At 52.9% G+C, this 7,754-nt stretch overlaps 1 long non-coding RNA gene across 1 annotated transcript; it reads left to right on the top strand.

The window, feature by feature from the left end:
- The first annotated feature begins 492 nt into the window (after positions 1-492).
- Positions 493-2,547, top strand: LOC106724730. Its single transcript, XR_001360568.1, has 2 exons — positions 493-671; positions 1,307-2,547. It is a non-coding gene; the product is annotated as an uncharacterized LOC106724730 (long non-coding RNA).
- The last annotated feature ends 5,207 nt before the right edge of the window (positions 2,548-7,754 follow it).

The following is a 7,754-nucleotide window of genomic DNA, read 5'->3' as shown; positions in this document are numbered from 1 at the left end:
GTCACCTGAGCCAGAGGCAATGGAGGGGAATGGGCTGGGGTGGCCCACAGGAAGGCCCTAGAGGAGAAAAGATGGTACCGCACTTCACCCTCCCGGACAGGGAGCCTGGAACCCCAGGTCTGTCCCCTTCTCAGCACTCAGGCCCCCGGACTCTCTGCAGCCCCCTGAATCCTGCCCCTGCTCTCCCTTTTGCTCTCCTCCTTCCTCTTTCAGGAAGAGTGGAAAGATGCCTTCCTCCCTAGCACTCCCCCCAGTTTTCCTCTATGCCATCCCCAGCCCTCCCCTTGCCACAGAATGCCATCCTTTGGCCCAGACAACGTCCAGGAGTGCCCTGTGAACCCAAAGCATCTGGGAAAATGTGGATTTCCTTGAGCAGAGGCAGGTGTCAGGCTGGGGTGGGGAGAGCAGATGGAGAAGGGGCTTGTGGAGAAGGCAACACTTGGAGAACGGGGGGCGGGGGGGGGCCCTCTCTGGGTAGGGAGGCAACTCTCAAGTCTCATTTCTTTGTTTCAGGAACCAGTGTTTGTAGCCGGTGACTCACCCCTTCTCCGGTCTCATCAAGAGTCAAATCTGTGCCCAAGGACCCCCTGCCCCTAGAGCTTCCTGGTAGCAGCTGAGTGAAGGGCCTGGCTGAGGAGGAGATGAACGGCCTGCCTGGCAGAGGCCCTGAGGTATGGGGCAGCCCAGAGGTCCGGTTCTGGCATGGGGAAGGACAGGACGATGTCACCTGGGCACTGAAATCTCCTAGCACACCATGAGGGTGTTCTATTCTCTCTCCCTGCTGACATGGGAAACTGGGGTTCTGGGAGGGGGGCTCACCTTTGCCCTTGTCACACAGATAAGGAGTGGTGGAGCTAAATCTTCCCTAAGGCCTGCACTCCCACACCCGCACCCCAGGCTTCTGGAAGACCTGGCCCAGCGGGATGGGGCAGGGGCTCCCAAGGCTCCCAGGGGAGCTAGGGAGAGAGGTTCAGGGTGGGGAATGTGGGGAACTAGCTTTCCTTGGGGTGGCATGGGTGGTCACAGTAATCACAGGAGGACAGTCTGAGCTGAGATGGGCACAAGAGAGATGAGTCCAAGGACCCCCTGGGCAGCTAAGGTCCTCACCCACAGAGCCAGGTCTTCCCACCCCACCCCAGGCTTAGCCAAGGGCTCCTGCACAATTGGCACAAGCCTCTCAGTTTGGGTGGGGGAGGTGGGGGTAGTTCCTGCGGACATGATGTGACCAGAGGGTAAAGGGTGAACTGGGGGGGGGGGAGCGGGGTGGAGACAGGGAACCATGCATGACCCACCTCTCTGTCCCCAGGCTCGGATCCCTCACACCCAGGATCACACAGGAGACTCTCCTCCAGATGGGCTTGGACTGGTCCTGGAGGCCCGGGCTGTGCTGCTGACTGGTGCACCAGCATGACCAGAAACAGCCCAGAGGGGAGCCAGGAGAGACCTGGCCCTCACCACCCACCCTCGGTCCCACATCTGCTCTGACACTGGTTGCTGTCAGCCCAAGTTCTCAGAGCTCCTGAGACTGAAAACCACAGGAGTGTGGTGAGCCCAAGGGACCGTGTGGCCCAGTCTCACAACATCTGCCCTACTCAGCTGCCCAGCTGGAGCCTGGGGTCTGGGTGAAGTCCTCCTCCTGCCTCACCTAGGACTGGGGACCAAGGTTCCCACGTGCCCCCTGCAGTTTCCCACTAACAGGGCCTGATGGCTTCCTTCCTTGTGCCAAGTCACCTGGGAGTCCCTGGTCCTCGTGGCCCCTCCACCCCAGCCCTGTCCAACCAGGACCACTTCTGGGAGCCTGCCAGCCTGCCTGCCAACTCCATCCGTAGCTCTCTGGGGACAGCCGCATGAAAAGGAGAGCAACACGGCTGTATAAGATGGGAGGAGGACCAGGGGCCTCCTTGGGGATGAGACACAGATGTGCCCCTTTCAAGCCCAGGTCTCACCCTCTGGGTGACTCCATTCTCAGCTCCAGCCTCTTCCTGGGCTGGCCAGGGAGGAAGAAGACCTGAGAATGGCATGAGGGAGGCTCCTCACTGAATGTGTGCTGGTGTCCCACAGGGAGAAATATGTCTCTGAACCTCAGGGTCCCCTGGCCTCATAGACCTGCTCCCCTGCCAGGAAGCTCTTCCCCATCCAGGGGACACAGGAAGTCCGCTGTGGCTCTGGCTGTGGCTGTCTCTGCTCAAAGGGAATGGCTGGGTGTGGGGCCAGCCACCAGTCCTTAGCCTGTTCCTGCGCTGCTTTCCTTACCATTTTGGCCTTGAGTAGTGTGAGCTGCTTCTGCTCTCCCACCTCCCTCCAACCCCACTGGGCCCTGGCTGCTTGACTGGCTCTCAGTGCACTTTACTTGTTAGTCATCCGTTTCCCAGGCAGCGGAAATTCTACGCAATCAGAGACACCAACCTGAATAGGATAACTCAGTTTTCTGTGCTGTGTGTGTTCACTCTGTACTGGTCAGAAATGTTCTTGTTTCTGGTGTTGTCAAAAGTTGTTGTCTAAGTTATTAAAAAGTCCTTAAGTTCAATAAAATAAATAAAACTGGAAGGCTCCTGTTTCTGGTGTGGTGCAATAGCCCTGGAGGACAGAGGGGCCAGTGGTGAGATCACTGATGCCCAGGAGCTAGGGAAGGGAGCGCCCTCAGAGGGCTACAGGTGGGCAGGGCCTCCTCAGGAGGCACTGGGCCCCCACTGGCCCTGGACCACTGCCCCCATGAGGGGAAGGCGGCAGCATAGGCCTGGCCCTGCAGGTGGCAATTGTCCCACTCACAGCCTTGTTTGAAGAAACTAATACCCAAGTCTCGGCTTCATTTTAGAGCCTGGTGTTACAGAGCGCTTCAGTTGAAACCCAAGGGTGGGATGAGGGAAGTGAGGTGAAATTGTCTGTCTGCAGATCATTGTGTTTCACCAGAAGCCCCTCTGCAGCAGCAGGTGGCAAGGTCCCCATCGCCTCCCTGCCGGCCATGTGGGTGCAGAGTTTTGGAGGAGATAAACCACAGGGAAAGAAGCTTCCCTTCCCCCCACCTTAGATCCCAAGTCCCATTGGAGCTCCGCTCCCAGTGCCTCCCCAGAGAAGAAAGGCCAGGGGTGCTGCCTTCTGAGGCTGCTGCAGGGGAGAGGGTGGCAGGTGGGCAGAGGGCTGAGTGCAGGAGGCCTGGGGAGCAGCGCAGTGGCCAGGAGAGAGAAAAGCAGGTCCACAGGCCCCAGGAGGGAGCCGTCTCCAGGACGCAGGATTGGGGTGACAAGGAGGAGCACAGCCTGGGGAAGGGCCCTGGGTGCACTCCTCATCTGTCGCCAAGATCTCCCCAGGGGTCAAAGCACCCTGACAGCACAGACCCTTTCAACATCTGCCACCACAGGAAGGAGGGACCCAAGTGCCCTGAGCTTCCCACCCTTTGTCCAGATGGTCCTGTTCAGTCCCTGATGGTCTCACACCCACTCCTGGGATCATGTGGCCTGGCACACCAAGATGGGAGAGGATCAGAACAGACCTCCAAGGCCCTCTGAAGAGGGAGGGCCACCGTTCCCGGCCAGGCACACCCTGTTCTGGTTAAAGCCCGTTCCCTGGCCCAGCTGGCATGGCTACCTATGAATCAGGAGGTCACAGTTCGATTCCCAGTCAGGGCACATGCCCAGGTTGCAGGCTCGATCCCCAGTGGGGGTGTGCAGGACACAGCCGATCAATGATTCTCTTTCATCATTGATGTTTCTATCTCTCTCTCCCTCTCCCTCTCTGAAATGGATAAAAATATATTTTTAAAAAAGACCTGTGCTCTGAGCCCAGCTCCTCCTGTGTGGGCATTCAAGGGGATGTTGTCTAGTCAACATTTGTCTCAGGCCTTATCACTCTGAGGAGAGAAAACCAGATGAAAGGGAACTGGTGTGTAATGAGAACCTACAGAACTACAGGCACTGCAATGGGTGGTTTGCTGCCATCATCCTATATAATAAAAGGCTAATATGCAAATTGACCAAATGCTGGAATGACCAATTGCTATGATGCACACTGACCAACAGGGGGCAGATGCTCAATGCAGGAGCTGCCGAGCTGCAGTGACTTGGCAGCTGTGGTTCTCAGGTGACCCACCCGGAACCAGAGAGGAGAGCGCCAAATTCCAGGGTGCATCACCTGAGAACCATCTCACAGTCACAATCCGGGACCCCTCGGGGGATTTTGGAGAGCTGGTTTTGGCTCAATCCCTGCAGGCCAGGCCAAGGGACCTCACCACTGTAAGAATCCATGCACTAGGCCTCTAGTTTTATTATAATTCCACAGCCATCTGCTGGAGGAGGTCATTGAGAGGATGTGACCACCAGTTGACCCTTGAGCTGGACCTGGACAATTAGGCCCTTTACCCTCACCCTTGTCCTTGGATTGTACATTCTGCCCACCATCCCCATAGGCAGAGCTGTTTCAAAGACAGAGCCTTGAGAGAGTGAGGTGTTGAGACCATCTGGACAATAGAGTGACTGAACCAGTTAGGGCACCTATACAAGCTTTAAGATTCTCGAAATCACCCGACAAGCTGCTAATATTAGTTCCCTAGCTTATTTAACCTGTCCCCCACCAATCTGACTGGTCTGTCTCTATTCACTCTCCCCTTGTCCTCTATATTCATTGAGGTTGGGGGATGCATAAAATTTTGACTATATATCTTCCTAATAGATATATTTTGTCAGTATAAACAGCCCCTCATGGACATGCTTAATGCATGATTCTTTGATTTGTTTTGTTGGAAATTGAAAATGCTATTTACTCAGCCATTTCTCCAAGGATTCCTGGTCCTTCTTATTGGAGACCATCATGTTTAGAAGCCAAAATCTTATTTCTGTATCTGTTGAAAACCATGAGGTTACAGCAGCACCTTCAGTGCCAGTACAACAGCACAGGGATCACACCAGATTTCTTTAACTTTTCACCTTTCCATGTCTTTTGGCAGGAGAACCCAACCTCCCAGTATCCTCAATATATTTGCTTATTTGCACAGTCCTTGTGTATACATGTTGACCCTGCTGGGTAGCCTTTTGATTATACTCTAATTCACTCCTCTGACTGGCCCTGGCTTTCACTAGGCCACCTTCACACCTTTTTTGGGCAGGAACCAGACCATCATCCTACCCTCAGTGACATACCAATTAGGAACAAACTGCTAAGACTCAGCCATCTCTGCAGGGGTTCAAACTCTGTTGGCAGAGAAGCAGCTTGGAGACTCTGACACCAGGAAGGCCAGGTCACTGCTGGGAGAGGAATGCTCGCCAAAGAGGAATCACTTCCAAACTGCCAGCCTGCGCACACTGTGAATTTACTCCCATGGGAGAAAGCCCCTTAGGGGTTGGAGTACATAGGTCAGGAATGACTGCAGGGCTCATGGACTGGGTGAGACTAGCCTTCTGCCCTCCCTTCCCTGGTTGTGTCTCCTTGACACAGCTGTAAAATGAACTTGATAATACCACAACTTGTCTGACAGGAGTTTTTTGAGGATTAAAATTATGAATGCCCTTAAGGCCCAGATGTGATGACCACAGAAAATCTTCTCATGTTTTTCCAGATTCCCACCAAAAATATGAAGCTTCAAATTGTCCACTGAGTCATCAACTCAGTGCCATATTTGGGGTAGGTTTTTAGAATATAAAGGTGAGCAAGATAAATATGTCCCCTGCCCTTTGAGGGGCAACAGATATATGACTCATCCTCTTGGCTTCAAATAGTCCACGAATTCCATTGTATCAATAAGGCACAAATTATTTATTCATTTGCCTAATCTAGCAGCATATTGAAATATAACACACTGCAATTAAATGAAGTTTATCCCAGGAAAGCAAGATTGTTTTACCAATTAAAAATCAATCATGCGACATGCCATACATACTAACAAAAAAGGAGAGTGGAGGAGAGAGAATAATGGTCCCTCAAAGCTGCCTGTGTCTCAATACCCAGAATTTGAGAATACTTTGCTACAAGGAATTAAAGTTGCAGATGACACTATATGGTTTCTAATCAATTAACCTTAAAATAGAGAGATTGTCCTGGATTATCTCATCACATAAACTGATAAAAGTGGAAGAGAGAAACAGAAGAGTGGGTTAGAGAAATGCCATGTGAGAAAGACTCAAACCACCACTGTTGACTTTGAAGATAGAGGAAGGGACCAGGAGCCAAGAAATATGGTGGCTTCTAGGAGCTGGGAATGGCCCCCAGACAGCAAGACAATGGGACTTGGATCCTGCAACCACAAAGAACTGAATTCTGCCAACAGCCAAATGAACAGGAAAGGGATTATCCCATAGACTCTCCAGAAAGGAATGTAGCCTCCCAGTACCATGATTCTGGTCTGGGAAGACCTGTACCAAATTTCTGGCCTACAGAACTGTGAGATGAATTTATGTTGTAAATTTGTGCTAATTTGTTAAGACAGCAAGAGAAAACTATTACAAAGAGAAAAATCCCTATGATCATCCCAATTGAATAAACGCAGGCCCTGCCCTTCTAGGACACATATATGACTGTCCACCTGGCGTCAAATACACGTGTGTTTGAAACAAAACCAAACGCACCCTCTAATGAGGGCGGCACACTGTGCTGGAAATACAGAAAAGAATCTGCTGAAGGAAATGCAGGGGAGGGCAGCAGCCCCAAGGGCCTTCTCTGCCTCCATCTTTGCCACTTTGGATGAACAGGAGAGACTGGGGCTTGGGGTGGATGCAGGCCCAGCTTAGGGGACACTAGAACTCCAGGACTTGGGGACTCCCCTATGCTCTCAGGAGTTGGAGCCACCTCCCCACCGGCTCCCCACCCACCTACCACCAACCTGACCAGGGGTGGGGGAGCCCTTCAGGGGAGGGTCACTGTATGGGGAAATGAAGGGACTCAAAGAGTAACTGGCAGGGCCCTGGCTGCCTCAGGAACTGTCACTCCATGGAGTCTGCCCTCCCGCAGAAGAAGACCACAGCCGTGGTCAGAAGCTTGCCCATGGCCTGGGCACTCACCACAGAAGAAAAAGCACAAGGCTGCCTCCTGACTCACTGTGGTGACAGAGGCCTCTCAGGGTCCCCTCCTCTTACTTCACTTGGTTACTCAGCCTCTAGAGCTCCCCACCCTTCTGCCCTGCTGGGACGTGCTGCCATCCCAGGAGCTAGCCCACCAAGGCTGCAGACTCCCTACCCCTTGGTACCTCTCCTGCAGGGTCTGTGCCCATCAAGGTCTGGCCAATGAGGGTGCAGAAGGAGGGTGGGATCTTGGGCCACTAATGGGTAATGGCCAGGGCTGTCTTGGCTCCTCCCATCATTGCGAAAGGCACAAATATGGTGGCCAGTGGGCTGGGGTCTGGACCCTGTGTGTGCTTCAGGGGATAGAGGGGCTCCTCTGTGAGGTCGCTGGGAGGATGGGAGGTGCGGCTTTTTGAGCAGGGCTGCAACCCTAGAAGAGGCTTGTCGCTCCACACCACCAACACTAGGATTCCGTTTTTTTCTGCCACATGGACAGAATTCTCCAATGCAAAGTAGGGAGACCAGGTAAGACCTGGTGCAAACACCCTAGAGATACATGCCATGAAGAATTGAATGTGTCCCAGGAATGGAAAGTTGGTTTAAAATCTGAAAATCAATTGTTATACTCCATATTGATAGTACAAGGTGGGAGGTGGGGAAGATGAGCATTGCAATGGATGCCCCCGCTACCCAAAAGGGCCTGATCAAATCCAATACACATCTGTGATAAAAAAAATTTGCAACACATTTGGAATAGAAGGGAATTTC

The sequence above is a fragment of the Myotis brandtii genome, unplaced genomic scaffold, assembly GCF_000412655.1.
Source record: "Myotis brandtii unplaced genomic scaffold, ASM41265v1 scaffold12135, whole genome shotgun sequence".
NCBI classification, from domain to species: domain Eukaryota; kingdom Metazoa; phylum Chordata; class Mammalia; order Chiroptera; family Vespertilionidae; genus Myotis; species Myotis brandtii.
This window is presented reverse-complemented; position numbering and strand designations above follow the sequence as displayed.